The sequence below is a fragment of the Poecilia reticulata genome, linkage group LG4 (genome assembly GCF_000633615.1).
Source record: "Poecilia reticulata strain Guanapo linkage group LG4, Guppy_female_1.0+MT, whole genome shotgun sequence".
NCBI lineage: Eukaryota > Metazoa > Chordata > Actinopteri > Cyprinodontiformes > Poeciliidae > Poecilia > Poecilia reticulata.
Window position 1 is genome coordinate 28,521,256 of NC_024334.1, and position 16,682 is coordinate 28,537,937.

At 37.7% G+C, this 16,682-nt stretch overlaps 1 protein-coding gene across 4 annotated transcripts in view; it reads right to left on the reverse strand.

Annotated features, from left to right (window-relative positions):
• Positions 1-12,864, reverse strand: part of myo9b (myosin IXB) — a 66,360-nt gene extending 53,496 nt beyond the window's left edge. For 2 of the 4 annotated variants that reach the window (XR_533593.2, XM_008407950.2), the window contains exon 1: positions 12,366-12,864. The gene's annotated coding sequence lies outside the window, so the exon portion shown is untranslated. The remainder of the gene's footprint in view (positions 1-12,365) is intronic. The other 2 variants (XM_008407949.2, XM_008407948.2) reach the window with 1 other exon arrangement.
• Positions 12,865-16,682: the final 3,818 nt, after the last annotated feature.

The window sequence follows — 16,682 nt, forward strand, 5'->3', positions numbered from 1 at the left end:
CCCCCCATGTCTCTCAGCCTTACTGCTGTGTACTTAACTCCTTCCTCAGGAGTACTTCTTTCTCCACCCCACCACCTCCTGTCGTATCACAGGATCTCCCCAACTCTTCCTCTTTCAGCCCCCCATTAACATTTGAGACTGTTGCTTTAACGCAGTCCAGATGCCAACTTTTACAGAGTAGAGGAGAGACAAGAWGAGACATTGCTATGCAGCAAGCAGCTTATCATAACCCYCCAAAGTCCTGTTTTAGATTTAAATATAATGCTTCTTCATTATTTTGCGGCTCAGTCAGTCATACTGCAGGGTCAAGCATCACTGAGAAAAGCGGAGATGCAAAAACAGGCAAAGAACCGGCAACATATAATCCAGGGTTTGAACGTACGCCCTACATTGACAGAACTCCCGAAGTTATTTTATTTCAGAAAATACTGCATGAAGAAAACGATGCATGGACGTCCTCAATCAGCGTGATGAGCTTGAAATTTGAGATTCAAAGCAAGCGGGTTCATGTGGGACACACCAGAGCAGTGAGGCTGAGGCATGTCTGACTTAATGCAAACCAGAAGCGTCTGCTTCCAAAATTGGCTCATCCTGGGATACCATACGGGTTAGTGGTGACAGGAGATTCCGGAGAGATTTCCGGACCAGACATCGCAGCCATGCTGTAGCAATAGACTTGTTTAGGTCAGCACTGGACAAAAACAGTTCAAAGGAAAGACACATGCTCCAACATAAAAGCTCCTTGCACTACAGACTTGAGTTGGATGGCCAAACTTAGACCAGTGGGATATTGTGAGATGCTGCAAGTAATTTATCCACCTATTTTGTTAGATCATGCAGGTTTAAATAGATCGTACTTATCCATAGTTTATTATTCTTATTTTACTTAAGCATGACAGTAAAAGACAGGAATAAAAAAAGTGCAACAATAATTCATACCATAATAATATTTTCATAGCACTTGGACCAGTTGATTTCTATTTTATATCATTGACTATGATTTAATCTGAAATATGATGGACACTCCGTTTATGGTCATTATTAACCAGAGTTATATGTTTGTATAGTTTTCTACAGTAAACCAGGAGTTGATTATAGAGAWTTATGGCTTTCATTGTGGATATAAATCTAAAGATGAGTATAAGTCAATACATGTTCAGTAGTACCAAAAATATCCCAAAAAAGTCAGGTACAAAAAAAAAAAAAAGACAACAGAACAAAAAGTTCCTAATGACCATGATCCAGCTATCCAATTAAAATAAACAAAAACAATTTATCAAGAAAGAAAGGAAGAAGTAAACCGAAACTGATTGATTTCTATCCCTTGAGCTGATTAAACCTGTTGTTTTYGACAACTTTCACATCTTTCAGGAGTAATACCAACCTTACCAGACTCCAATTATAAGCACAACAATAACTACTGCAGCAACAAGCCATGCAGTCTAGAATATTTTATTATGCACTTTGATGGCAGGAGATACTTTCATATCTAATGCTGACATTAAGGCGTGTTCAAGTCCCATAGGATTTTAGAAATCAGGCAGTCTGTCTTGGACCTAAGGGCTATTTGGGGGTTATCCAGCCCATGATCAAATTTCAACCGAGTTTCAGCTGTCAGACAGATGGTCTCACATTTGACTTTACAATTCTTTGGTATTCAGAGGGGTTTTGGTTTGTGGTCAGTTGAATTGCTGCCARGTGTCTGCATAGCAAGCCAAAATTATAACACCTCTTCCACCATGCTCAGTAGATGCTTTGWGGTGCCAATGTCTTTGGTTTTTGCCAAGCATCCTGGTCATGCATTTAATTTTTTTGGTTTTGGTCTAATTTTTGGTCTAATTTGTCAACGGGGTATTGTTCCAGATGTCCTGTGGTTTATTCAGATGCAGAATTTGTATAATTAAGTTGTGTTGTCAATTGTTAAAAGACATTTCTAATTTTTTTTATATTTAAAATCCTAGCTAAGGTCCATAGAGTAAAAGTTTGAATTCTTAGGTATTTTATCTTTGTGGAGAATTTCTCTTAAGAATGATGCAGTTCAAACTAACAAACAGCCATAAAACCCTTAATAGATTGATTAGCAGCAACAATTGCTCTTTTAAGGTCACTGATGATGTCCCGTCTCCCCCACCCCCCGGTCATTGTTTTACCACACACACCGGTGTGCTCCAGCCACATCCTGAAACCCTGCTTCCAAAAAAGTGATCAGATCTGCTGAAGATTAGTTGACTAAGCACATTAGCTCAGCAGCATCTGGTTGCAACTTTGTGTCTTAGAAGCTATGACAGAATTAAGATTATTCTTATTTTTATGACAGAATTGACATTCATAGAAAACCTTTTCCATCAGCTGGAATTTGYTCAGTTAAATTTTGTATTGGTGAGATCTTAACATTAAACCTAATTGCTTGCATAGAACAGATGTAATATGTTCATGTCTTATAAAAGATGCTGCCCTAATGAGACRAGCGTTTGTTCGGTCCAGGTGCGTTTGAAAGGAGGGCAGAAAGCAGTAACCCAATATAGATTCCTTTTTCAGGAAGTACTTCCTCTCTTGATTTGGCTTAATAAACCACATCTGACACAAACACTGAAACATACAGTGTGTCATCTGGAGACGCGGAGCAGCTGTAGGCCAAGGCAAAAAAAAAAAAAAGAAATCAGGAAGAGAGGAGAGAAGGAAGCGATGAGAAGGCGGAAGACAGAGAGAATTATTGTACATGCTCATGTGGGCTGCCCAGGACTAAAAACATTTCTCAAACACATGACTCTATTGTAAGAACAGAAGAGTCATTGCATCACATCGAGCACATAGTTATTCAAGACATAATCTGTCCCGTTCGCATGTAGGCAGCAGACTATTCTTTGTTGCAAAGAAAAGGTCCAGACAGGTGGGTGTAACTTTTCCTTTAGCCCAACAATTTGCATTTTTGGAAGCATTTAATACTGGTAGCAGAATGACATAAACAACATAGAGATTTAAACATTTGATTTGAAATCGTAAATGAAAAGACCAAAACCACCTTACGTTTTAAGAGTTTGTAGTAACAAATGTATAGAAAACCTTGCAGTGACCTGGTGCGATACTGACTTATGCATTAAGATTTTTGTTAAGCTGAACATTATATTGAGCAATATGAATCAAACATCGCATTTTGTGAAATATACAGTTATTAATGCAAACCCCAAAGACAAACTGTCCAGCAGCTTTCCAAAAGCCCCAACAATCTCCTAATCCATCACCGTCTCCGCTTTTCATATGGGTCATATCACGTCTCCKTCCCGTTGAACTACCTGGCCCAGTCACGCTGAGCGATCACTGTTGAATGTAATCCATCCAACATATGGAGCCATTCATCAGTTACCAGACTCAGACTGCATGGTAAAAATAGAGCAAAAACAAACAGAACAGAGGGGAGTTCAGCCAATAGCGAGCACGTAGCCAAGGTCTACTGCTGCTGCTCCATTTCTTCCTCCTTCAACATTGGGTTTGTGTCTTTCTTTCCATCGACTTCCCCCTCTGTGCCTCTCTTGTCTGACCTCTTCTGGTACTTTTTTCCTTCTCTTTCACTTCTCCTGTCACTGTTCACAGCCTTTCAGGCATCCAGTGGTCAAATACAGCTGCAGTCAGCACAATGAGAAACCGATAAAAACCTTTGTGCTGGAAATAAGCAACCAAATTGATTCAAAATGCATACCCCGCACGAGCTGTAGATTTAGTGTGATAAATCTACACGAAAGGGTTACTTAAAATACCATAACATGGTTAATGTGACAAATAATGTTTCCTAAATTTGATCCACATGCTGTTTTAAAAGCTATAACAATGTCTACATATTCAATAAAGCATAGATCACCGTTTTATACCATTTAATGTGTTTGCAAGTTGAGAAATTTGGGCTGGTGAGTCCTTTTTGCTAATACGCTGGSTTCCTCCTGCCTTGGCACACCGAATGGGAATGGTTTGTCATCTGCACAGTCTAGCATGGCTAAGTTTACATTTTTCTTCCCCTCACGTCATTTTAAAACGAGTAACGAACAGCCTTGATCTCCATCTGCTTTAAAGTTGAGCAAAACCCTCCAAAAAAGATGCCAGRAAGTTGAATTTATATATTAAAACTGTGAGGGGATTTCTGGTGTGGCCAAGTAAAAACGTTTTACGTATTTTATACTTCTATATAATTCACACAAATTATAACCTCAGTGAACTTTACTAAACAGCTCCACTCATTTCCAGTTTGAGAGACCAGTTTGGTATAAATTTAATTTTTTCAACGTTTTCACAAGATATACATTGCAGTTCAGATAACAATTAACTATAATTGTAATGCTGCATGTGAGAGAGTTTGTGGCCTCTTAATTCCACGTGTTAAGGCGATTTTGATTTTGCAAAACAAAATAAACATAAAATACAAATTTTCTTGTTTCTGTCTTAAAGTTTAGAGTAAGTTGTTGGGACTTTTTTTGTAAATAGATAAAAGGTTCTCTCTCTGWATCACTAAATAGCAACAAATACAGCAGAAATCTCCAGGTAATGTGTTAGTAAATGTTAATTAAAACAAAAAAATAAAGCGCTGCAGCTCTCCAACATTTTAAATATTTTTTGTGCATCTAAAAATATAGAAGTGCACCACATTCAGATTCTTTTCAAAATTCACTGAAAATAAATAGCATCCAATTTAATATTCAAATCAAAAAAGCTCAATTTGCTGTGTGCCAAATCATTTATTTCTTAAAAACACAAACAAGTCTTAATCTGTCCTTGGGCAGTAGCTTGGAAACATCAGTGTRTGAGTGAACGAAGACGACTGATATCATGTACAATGTGTTTGAATGTCCCAATAAAGCACTAGAGTAGAGAAAGTGATAAAGCACTGCAGTAAAACAGGGTTTCACTAATATAAAAAAACTAAAGATTTTAGAGTTTTAACCTGTCTTTAACAAATGATTAGCATGGTTAGCAGARATAGTAAACAGCAGTTTTTCTGTATATTCTCTATAGAATGTAGAGCTTTTTTTCTTAAAAAGAACACAGTCAATATTTCTTAATCCAGCTTGTTCAACGACAGATGKAGATGGGCTCTGAAATAGTGTCAGCTTTTTATATTTGCTGAGGTGCAACTGCATGCTGTGGCTTCCTGGTTGAACGCTGAGATGCCTCTGAGGAAACTAGCTTCCATTTCTACAAACCTTAAACCATTTGAGCTTTCTCTAACGTCATTCTAAGCATGAYCCTAAAAGCAATCTTCTTCCCAAGTCATTATTTAATCAATTGATCGGATGWTAAATTAAAACAAGCTTGATAACTTCCATTCTGACTATTAATATTTTGTTTGCAGATACATCATATTCATTTTATTTATGGTTTCTGTTGACAGAGCAAACTTGCATTACTATGCCATTATCAATACATTATTTGAAAATGATACCAAAACAACAAAATTATCATTTATCACAATAATTACTGTGACAATTTAGAACAGGCCTACTTCTTCCTTCAGTAACAACATCCACAGAGAAGAGTGTTGATGTCAGCACAACAGCTAAGTTCACTAACTGAAGTAAAAAAAAAAGTTTCTGAACAGGGCTAATCAAACATTAAATCATCCAGAGATTCTGTACATCTGCACAGTACAAAAAAGTAAGACAATACATTCGGTAGCAGTTTTCTACCCAAGAAGCTTGACTGATTGCATAGAGACATGATTTGCAGTAACTATCCTCCTGAACATGTGGAGATTTTATATTATCTGCACAGTTACATTTGGTGTGAGTTAGTCTTTTGTAAAATAAAATAAACAGTTATAACGTTTTGCAGCCACTCTTATGATCAAACTTCATAACAGGGACTTCAGACCTTTCATCAGTTTCATAATGCAAATGCAGGGTTTATGACAAACCAATGAGGCCCGTTTTCAATCAAACAATTATGGTAGTTTTTATTTTTATTATTTTCCACAGCACTAAAGCCATCCTGCAGACAACCAGAAACACACAGGTAAGCAAAAAGAAACCGATATAAATGAGAATCGCTCAATAGACACACACAAAGAAAAGCAGATGTAACTGNAGATGGGCTCTGAAATAGTGTCAGCTTTTTATATTTGCTGAGGTGCAACTGCATGCTGTGGCTTCCTGGTTGAACGCTGAGATGCCTCTGAGGAAACTAGCTTCCATTTCTACAAACCTTAAACCATTTGAGCTTTCTCTAACGTCATTCTAAGCATGAYCCTAAAAGCAATCTTCTTCCCAAGTCATTATTTAATCAATTGATCGGATGWTAAATTAAAACAAGCTTGATAACTTCCATTCTGACTATTAATATTTTGTTTGCAGATACATCATATTCATTTTATTTATGGTTTCTGTTGACAGAGCAAACTTGCATTACTATGCCATTATCAATACATTATTTGAAAATGATACCAAAACAACAAAATTATCATTTATCACAATAATTACTGTGACAATTTAGAACAGGCCTACTTCTTCCTTCAGTAACAACATCCACAGAGAAGAGTATTGATGTCAGCACAACAGCTAAGTTCACTAACTGAAGTAAAAAAAAAAATGTTTCTGAACAGGGCTAATCAAACATTAAATCATCCAGAGATTCTGTACATCTGCACAGTACAAAAAAGTAAGACAATACATTTGGTAGCAGTTTTCTACCCAAGAAGCTTGACTGATTGCATAGAGACATGATTTGCAATAACTATCCTCCTGAACATGTGGAGATTTTATATTATCTGCACAATTACATTTGGTGTGAGTTAGTCTTTTGTAAAATAAAATAAACAGTTATAACGTTTTGCAGCCACTCTTATGATCAAACTTCATAACAGGGACTTCAGACCTTTCATCAGTTTCATACTGCAAATGCAGGGTTTATGACAAACCAATGAGGCCCGTTTTCAATCAAACAATTATGGTAGTTTTTATTTTTATTATTTTCCACAGCACTAAAGCCATCCTGCAGACAACCAGAAACACACAGGTAAGCAAAAAGAAACCGATATAAATGAGAATCGCTCAATAGACACACACAAAGAAAAGCAGATGTAACTGGCGCTCATTAGCTGTGGCCTGGGCCTTATAATTACATTTTGCACTATGGCGCTGAGCAACAGCAAACAGAGCCTCAGGGCGTGCCCTCTCCSAGTTTGCCCATGATCCAGAGTCAGGGGACAAGATCAGTGGCTACAGAGGACAAAMGAGGGAGTTAGCAGTAGTCGGTCTTTATCCACACATATGGTAGAATGAATTCATATCTGAACTTGATCGTAATCCAGTGAAAAACAGCCTTAAAAGTCATGCAATAATACCAGAACCTATTGTGGATCTGATTTTGTGAGTACTGTGTTTATCCAGTGCCATTATGTGGTTGCTCCATATTTCTAGCTGACACGTTGCAGACTCTGAGTTTAAGTTCACGGTTAGATGAAGTCAAAAAGTGAAGACTGGGTAAAAAAAAAAAAAGGTTAAGGGTCTGCAGCCAAAAAAATACCAACAAGAAATAAAGATAAAACATGCTGAAATAAAATCTTAAAACCACATAAAATCCCTGCGGACAAGCTGCWATAAACTAGCCTAATGCGTCTTCCATGACGCTGGTAGACCACTATTCACGTCGCTATGGAAGAGTTTCAAACTGTGTATTTTTGAGAAACTTCTGACTCACAACAGAGTCTCTAAGCTGACTTTAAACAAGGAGTTTTAACATAGTCATCACTATAATCACGCTTTGCTCCCTATCAACTTGATTTGTTTGGGCATGGCGATGATAGCTGAGTGAGGTTCAAGGAACAACAAACGATTTAACTGCAAGTAAACCATCGTTTACCAGTCAGTCTGTCTTTCCCTCATTCTTCCCTCTTTCATTAAGACTGGCTCTATTTATAAAGGCCATAAATTCCCCTAACCACACTGAAAGAGCATTCAAGGAGAGAATTAATCAGGAGTTTGTAGAACAGAAACAATTTCACTTCCCTCCTTTTTGTAGCTTTTYGATTTGCTCACTGAGATTAGTCGTGTCGTTTATTTAGAGTTCCTCCACTATATTCCATAATCGATGGATGGACGGTGGGACAGCTTAGACCACAGAAAGGGAATAATAACAGGAGCGTTTTTTCAGACTCCATTTTTTCATCGTTACTTATGGAGACCTGAAAACCCTGTTTCTTTACTTTCTCCCCACCTGGCTCAGTTTCTACAACATGTTACCTCCTTGCAGCAAAGCTGGGTCAAAAGTCTCTGCAGAACTTGAAGTCGTTCTTCCTGAAATCTCTTGGCAAAGAAATGCAATCCCTGGAGCATTACGGTGATGGMGCTACACTAAGCTCTGACACACTTTATGAACAYATCCATATGCATCCTGATGTCCCACTTCTTCCTTCTGGCCTTGTTCTTTCCCTTCAGTATCAGGACACAGGGCAACASTGTAGGGAATTGTCTAATTTTAAAAACAATCCGTTACAGTTACGGCCTGAAAAAGGTGGGAAAAAGTTGAAAGACTAACCCAACTAGTCCTAAGGTTTCACAGCAGCGGAATGACAAAAGCGTTTTCCTAATACATGCGCACACAAATAGAAATGCAAGCCTCAACAAGTCTAACATATCTTGCCAAGCCCTTAGCAATAACCTTTTCATTCTCATGAGTGTGGTAACTTTAACTGACTGTTTTCACACCTGACAGTTCRGTTTGATTGGGGACCAAAATTTATTGTAATAACAGTCAGTGGTTTGCTCACGAACCAAACACTTGGTTCATTTGGTTCACACTGATTAAACTGTTTACTCCCTCACCTGTGGTGGGGTTGCATCAAGAACCACTGTAAGAAATGACATGCCAACCTCTGACGAAGACATGAGBGCAACTTGAACACAAAAATGAAGTGGAATCAGATTTTAGCGGATGTAGGACTTCTCTTTTGTCGGAAAGAACCACGAGCCATTTCTCCTGCTGGTGCTAAACACGTGCATCTGGTTTGGTTGTAATTACCCAGAATGCCCTGTGCTGTAGCCCATTTCCTGCTTTTGGAGTGGCCTCCAGTTCGCTTGGCATTCACAAATCCATTTGAACCATACCAGAGTTCACCTCAATCAAGCCAAAACCTAGGTTTGTAGGCAAACCAGAGTTCGCTTTTTTGGTCCACATCAGACCAAAAAAACTAACCAAAGTTCAAATAAAGCAGGCTTATTCAAATAAAACATATGCCTAATGCTTCTTTCTCCCAAAGCTACATTGACCAATGCCTTACAGATCAATCAAACTGAACTGTGTCAAAGTTTCAGATCAATTTCACTTACTTCAGACTCAATTGCTAGATTATTCCTGAYGCAGTGAAGTACATACAAATATTCTCTAACGGTCTTCAGAATCTGAAAAGAAGTGTAAAACTAGAAATCGCATGTTCAGAGATGGATAACTGTTGAAAAGTGCACTCATGATTCTGCTAAATGAAGCAATCTAGTGAGGATCGCCTTTAAAGTCATGGGACTGCAGATGTGGACGACATATCTCAGGTAGCCTTCATTACCAGGTGCACCAGCTGCACACAGAGACAACGCATGCTGCAAAGGGACTCATTAGAAATCTCTTTGCAGCCACAGTTCAGCTCAGTTCAGTCTGTTCCTCTGCGCTYGTTCTGCCTCAGACTTAACACAAAAACTCACAAATAACCTGAAAGTAGACTCATCAGAGCGGGTTACAAATTTGCTTTAGATTAAGTCAAATGAGGAGGTCGGACAACATTTTGTTTAAGCATTACATATTCACAAGCTGTAAAAGTAAAATTTGTAAGAGTTAATTGTGAGACAAGTTTTCCAGTAGTACTAATTTGCTCCCCACACCTCTTAGGTCATCATGCAAAAACAAAATGCACATCTAACCAGACTCAAATAGTTTTGATTAGTGTTGCATTAAAAAAAAAAAGGAAACAACCGTCTTTAATGTGATTCAAGCTGAGGAGGAAAACAAGCTGCAAAGCCACAGGGTTGCCAGGTAACCTGGATTATTATTAGAGTAAATAAAACATACATTTGTTACAGTAAAACAATCAGTCTGTAATTTGAAAAACACAGAATGGATAAAACTAATTTTGAAAGATAATATTATTAAGCTACTTAATACTAATCAGTTCTAATAATAGTCACGCATGATCTCATCAAAACTAATGAGMGATAACAAACCCAGTTCCTTTGTGCCACTTATCTGTTTCTCCACAGTTTCACACAACCACCAAGATGTGCTAAACTCCCAACTGAAGGTTAGCTGGTATTCCTTCCCATCCCCCCGTCTTATCCTCCACCACTGTCAGATCTGTAGCAGGGTAGAAACCATTAAYGGGGGGCCATATGGCCCCTTTCTTTCAATTGATGGCAGGGAGCCATTCTGTAGGCCGCTTGAGCGTTTTCAAGCACTTTAAGGAGGAACGGGGTATAAACATACAGAGAGGTATTGATGCATTCTGATCCTAACAACAGCATTTGTGTAATCTATGAAATAGACRAAAGAAGCTCATACTATGTGGGAAGCRCTAATTCAATAATGATACATTTGATTAATTAGAGGTATTACAGCTATTATTAGTATATCSAACATCATCAAGGATATGAAGATATGTAAATTGTATACTTCTGTTGCTCACCAGATTTATAATGTACATTACATATTGACTGTATCTGGYATCACATCACTTTGCATATTATTATTTTTGTCATTAGTGRTGTTCTCATAATTTTTTTCTTCATATTATCTGGGTGGGTTTAAGAACCTTAAGCTTTCTTTCTCTTTCAATCTCCACTGTGCTAATTAAGCCTGCTTGTGCATTTTGTTGCGCTAAGTAACTTCTTAGAGACATGAAATTTACATCTTGCRTTTTAAAACACTGTGCTACACACTGTGCTAACAACTGTTTGGCTCATGCTTGYATCTGTCAGATACTATATTTTGATGCCCAGAKCWAATGCCAAACCCAGCACCCATATTTGTTACYCACTATAACCAAATATGCGTTTAATTCAGTAAGACATTATTAGACCATCAGTAAAACAGATAAACCAAGTCATCAGCCAAAGATTKGACWTTTTTTTTCTTGATCGGCTCTGATMGAAAAAACATAATTGTCTAAATATTCTAACCATTAATTGAAGCATCAAAATTGAGAATTYCCAGCTTTATTCATCTATAAGCACATAAACAATCAGAATAGATATTGGCACACTTTTTGTRACCTTATAAAAGTCTAAGGACACAAATAGTAATAACCTTGCAATCACTGTATTTCCAATTGGATTCCTAATTACCACCTTTAGCAAAGTGTGTTATATTTCTTAGAATCAAACATCAGCATTAGTGAAAACTTGCGGGTTAAATCAGCATTGCCCAGGATAAGCCTCATAAGTGCATCTCTAATGTATAAATGTTATAAATAAAATATATCGCAGTAAAGTCTAAAGATCAGGGCATCAACATATGGTTGCCAGACTGACATAAGGAAGCCTGCCTATGAAGTTTCAGAAATGTCATGTGAATAATCTCACCAATATGTCACCTCAGTGCTAAGCATAAGAGGTGACACATTTGACGCTGTGGCAAAGRTTTCAGCAGTCGGTCTCTCTCATTGCTAATATTACTCATCAAGTCGGATATATTTAGAAGCGGTAACAAGTTACAAAGCAGTTATGTGTGAGAAAATGCATTTAGACAACAAATACATGAGTTCAGCAACAGCATCAAACCTTCACACAGCTCGTCACACCCGTGTTTTATATAATTTTACCAATCATAGGCAATCGCATCTGCACTCAGCCATAAATTGTGCCCCGTGCAGCACATAAAACATCAGTTACCATGAAGTGGTGATTGTGTTAAGCTACAGCAGCCTCTCTTCTGGAGAACCCTGGCTGGACTGCAGGGAGACAGCAGCAGCAGCAGCTAGAAAACCATGGATTCTCATTGATTTCAACAAGGCTCCTGCTCACTCAAACAAAACAACCCACTGTCATTTGGGCTGATAAATCACATTATGCCTTTTGAACAAGTCGAGCTACATTTTCCGAACTCCTTTAGACACACGGAAAAATATCAGGCCATGTTCTTAACAATAAAAACACCAAAATCAGCCTTTTGGGGGGGGTGGAGGGGTACAAATGCTGTAAAACCTCAGTTTATGGTGACAGACTCGGATCAATAGTTAGAAGTGACTACACAGTAACTTCCTTTAAGCACTCAGCTACTTTATTAGATAAATAATTTATCAACAGAAATCCAAAAAATGTCTAAACGACTTGATAGGCTTCAACTTAAAAGAAAAAGCTGCTTTCAGAGCCGCGAGTTACATTAACAGCATTCATTTAACGTACCTTTTCCTGCTGTTTGTCTCATTGTCCTGGTGTAATCCTCACAGCAGCATTCCCCGCGATTCAACAGAGTATTTGTCTAAATTCACAAACACGGCGCTGCTGTGTTTCTTTGTTTTCTTCTCGTCTGATAGGAAACAAAAGTTGATTCAAGCAGGCTAACAGCAGCGGTGGATTCCCAGTCAGACAAAGCTCAGTGTTCAGTCAGTTTCAGGGTTTGAACGGACGAAACAGCCCGAGAAAAAGACATATCCGCATCCTCCTTTTTGACGTTTCAGAATAAAAACACAATATCGTCTCAGCGAGGAAGAAAACAGGACCGAAAAGTCAATTCAATCATAGCAAACGGTGTGGTTATAGTTCGGCTAACCAGCTAGCCTGCTGCTACTTCCTTTCTCCTTGTCTTTAATAACAGTAGCAGCCTGAGCGTTGAGAAAAGTTGAGGAAAAATGCAGATTCTGCCCAATGAATGCGCCCTGTTGCTGCCAGGCGTTTGTTAGAGGGCAGCGTCCCCTGCAGGATTCGAGGGTCAGTGCTGCAGAGTGGAACAAAAGCTTTGAAACAAGCTCAACAGTGGGCGGAATCGGTAGCGCCACCAAGAGGAATTTAGGGGGATAACTTGTTAGGCAGAAATGATTATGACGCATTCGTTAGTGTATGCGCCATGTATGCGCCATAATGTGAGCGGCAAAGTCGTCTTGGAAATTAAAACTAAGCTTGGAAACGTCGGATTAAAACATAAAACGGTCTACTTCTATATCATTTTGATTGATAATTTGCATAAAAACTAATAAATAATCAAGTTAGTGATAATAATAATGGCCATAACTAAGCAAAATAACGCTGTAAGTTTAAACTGTACCTAAATCCACCTTAATTTGACGATGAAAATACACCAAATAACTACATTTAATTCGCTTTTAGTGACATTATCTACAGTATGTTTATTCCAGCTGTTTTGTTTTGTCAAATATTAAAAATGAGGCGATTGGCCCTTTTAACCTTACTTAGATTTTTTTTTCTGGTAATTTATCATCATGGATAAATTACAAGTGTCATGAATGCTATATTATAGTGTTATACTTACTTATGTTTGTATGAATATTAAAAATCCTATGGGGTCAACAACCTTTCTCCATAAAAGCCCCCCAATTGTATTGTATTGTATTGTATTCACACTAAACCTTATGCTCAGATGCCCCGCACAGTCATGTTTGGAGCTGAAAATAAACATACTTTTTCCGCAGCAAGCAAACATTTCGCAACTTTCAAACCAAGCTAATCGTAAACTAGCTTTTCTTTCTAGCATATAATACTCCATTAGGCCACAAGATGTAGTCCTTGTACACATTTTCACTTAAGTAAGCCTGCGTCATGTGTAGGTGAAGGGTCACTGCATAAATGAAGTCGATGGGTGCCACCAAGTTTAATATTGAATAGTGTTTATAACACAGCCTTCTTGCTCCTTTTATCAAGCACCCCACACTTATAAAGTGCCATTTGCAACAGATAGCAGGAAGATGTAATTTGTTTTTAACATAGTTCAGATTAAGTTTTTTGTAACATTAATAACTACTGTGGCAAGTGTTGCAGAACTGTTTTTAAGGACTATATACAAGGTATTTTGGTCATGATTAATCATTAGTCATAACAATCAGAATTAATCGATTATTTAAATAATTGTCACCTCAACTAATTATGTAATTTATTAATCCTTAAATACATAAACAGTACTTAAACTGTTATTATTTAAAAATGTATCTGAAATATGTGTTTATTGGCATCTTTTAATGTAATTCTAATATTGCATAAACATGGTTTAGTAAATGAAAAAGCTCTAGAATGTGCCAATTCTTCATCTGAATATTCCTAAAATTAATCGATTACTGCAAAAATTGTTAGTTGCAGCCCTAGTTTACTCTTATTAGTCAAAAGCCTGCATGTTGTTTTTTTTAGTTTTTTGTTGGATTTGTGGAATTTAGTGGCTGTCATTATTTAGCAAACATTTAGAAAACAGCACAGCAAACATTTAGAAAACACTGTTTTTTATTTATTAAAAATGTGCCACATAATTGGCTTCCTAATGTTCTGGGGTGTTCCATAAAACTGTCATCAATAACCTTATGACTAATTTGTTAATGTTTCCTAGTTCTGCTACTCTAAAACATGAATAATTTCTGCACAGCTGGACAAATTTCTTAGTCAAATTTTATGTAGTCCATTTTAGAAATCATGTTTTCAAGTTTTCAACACACTTTTAGTTCTAAACCAAAAGAAAAAAAGACATTTTACGTGCTGTTTTGCTAAAAAAATAAATAAACACATTGAGTTGAATGGGATTAGTTTCTAAATACAGGTGGCTAAATGCATCACAATTGTGTATGAAGATATTAAGGTATAATATTGAATATTACTAAAACTCCTGATGGAGTTGTGTTTGTTTTCACACACAATCAGTTCAAGTCATTGTTGCATTTGTACCCGAAATACTTGAATTAAAGGCATGTAGACTAACTTTCATGGCTTTTACAGGGTTTTTATCTCTAATATAAATGATTTGAGCTTCTAAACTAAAAAAGAAGATGTAGTTAAAATATATATACAGGTCCTTCTAAAAAAATTAGCATATTGTGATAAAGTTCTTTATTTTCCATAATGTAATGATAAAAATTAAACTGTCATATATTTTATATTCATTGCACACCAACTGAAATATTTCAGGTCTTTTACTGTTTTAATACTGATGATTTTGGCATACAGCTCATGAAAACACAAAATTCCTATCTAAAAAAATTAGCATATCATGCAAAGGTTTTCTGAACGAGCAACTAACTTAATCATCTGAATCAACAAATTAACTCTAAACACCTGCAAAAGATTCCTGATGCTTTTAAAAACTCCCAGCCTGGTTCATTACTCAAAACCGCAATCGTGGGTAAGACTGCTGACCTGACTGCTGTCCAGACGGCCAACATTGTCACCCTCAAGCAAGAGGGTGAGACACAGAAAGAAATTTCTGAACGAATAGGCTGTTCCCAGAGTGCTGTATCAGGGCACCTCAGTGGGAAGTCTGTGGGAAGGAAAAGGTGTGGCAGAAAACGCTGCACAACGAGAAGAGGTGACCGGACCCTGAAGAAGATTGTGGAGAAGGGCCAATTCCAAACCTTGGAGGACCTGCAGAAGCAGTGGATTGAGTCTGGAGTAGAAACATCCAGAGCCACCGTGCACAGGCGTGTGCAGGAAATGGGCTACAGGACCCGCATTCCCCAGGTCAAGCCACTTTTGAACCAGAAACAGCGGCAGAAGTGCCTGACCTGGGCTACAGAGAAGCTGCATTGAACTGTTGCTCAGTGGTCCAAAGTCCTTTATTCAGATGAAAGCAAATTTTGCATATCATTCGAAAATCAAGGTGCCAGAGTCTGGAGGAAGACTGGGGAGAAGGAAATGCCAAAATGCCAGAAGTCCAGTGTCAAGTACCCACAGTCAGTGATGGCCTGGGGAGCCATGTCAGCTGCTGGTGTTGGTCCACTGTGTTTTATCATGGGCAGGGTTAATGCAGCAGCTATCAGGAGATTTTGGAGCACTTCATGCTTCCATCTGCTGAAAAGCTTTATGGAGATGAAGATTTAATTTTTCAGCACGACCTGGCACCTGCTCACAGTGCCAAAACCRCTGGTATTACTGACCATGGTATTACTGTGCTCAATTGGCCTGCCAACTCTCCTGACCTGAGATAGAGAATCTGTGGGATATTGTAGAGAGAAAGTTGAGAGACGCAAGACCCAAAACGCTGGATGAGTTCAAGGCTGCTATCGAAGCATCCTGGGCCTCCATAACACCTCAGCAGAGCCACAGGCTGATTGCCTCCATGCCACGCCGCATTGAAGGCTGCAAAAGGATTCCTGACCAAGTATTGAGTGCATAACTGGACATAATTATTTGAAGGTTAACTTTTTTGGTATTAAAACACATTTCTTTTATTGATCGGATGAAATACGCTATTTTTTTAGATGAGAATTTTGGGTTTTCATGAGCTGTATGCCAAAATCATCAGTATTAAAACAATAAAAGACAATGAATCTAAAATTTATGACAGTTTAATTTTTATCATAACATTATGGAAAATAATGAACTATATCACAATATGCTAATTTTTTGAGAAGGACATGTATATATATATTTTCTCAACACTTAAGATCTAATTTAAAGTGCCAGTCATATTCAATATGAATATGATTGCCACATATGCACATCTAGGGACATTTGAACCTTCAAGGGTCACTCAAAGTTCAGCTTTGTAACAACACAACCTGTACTGTT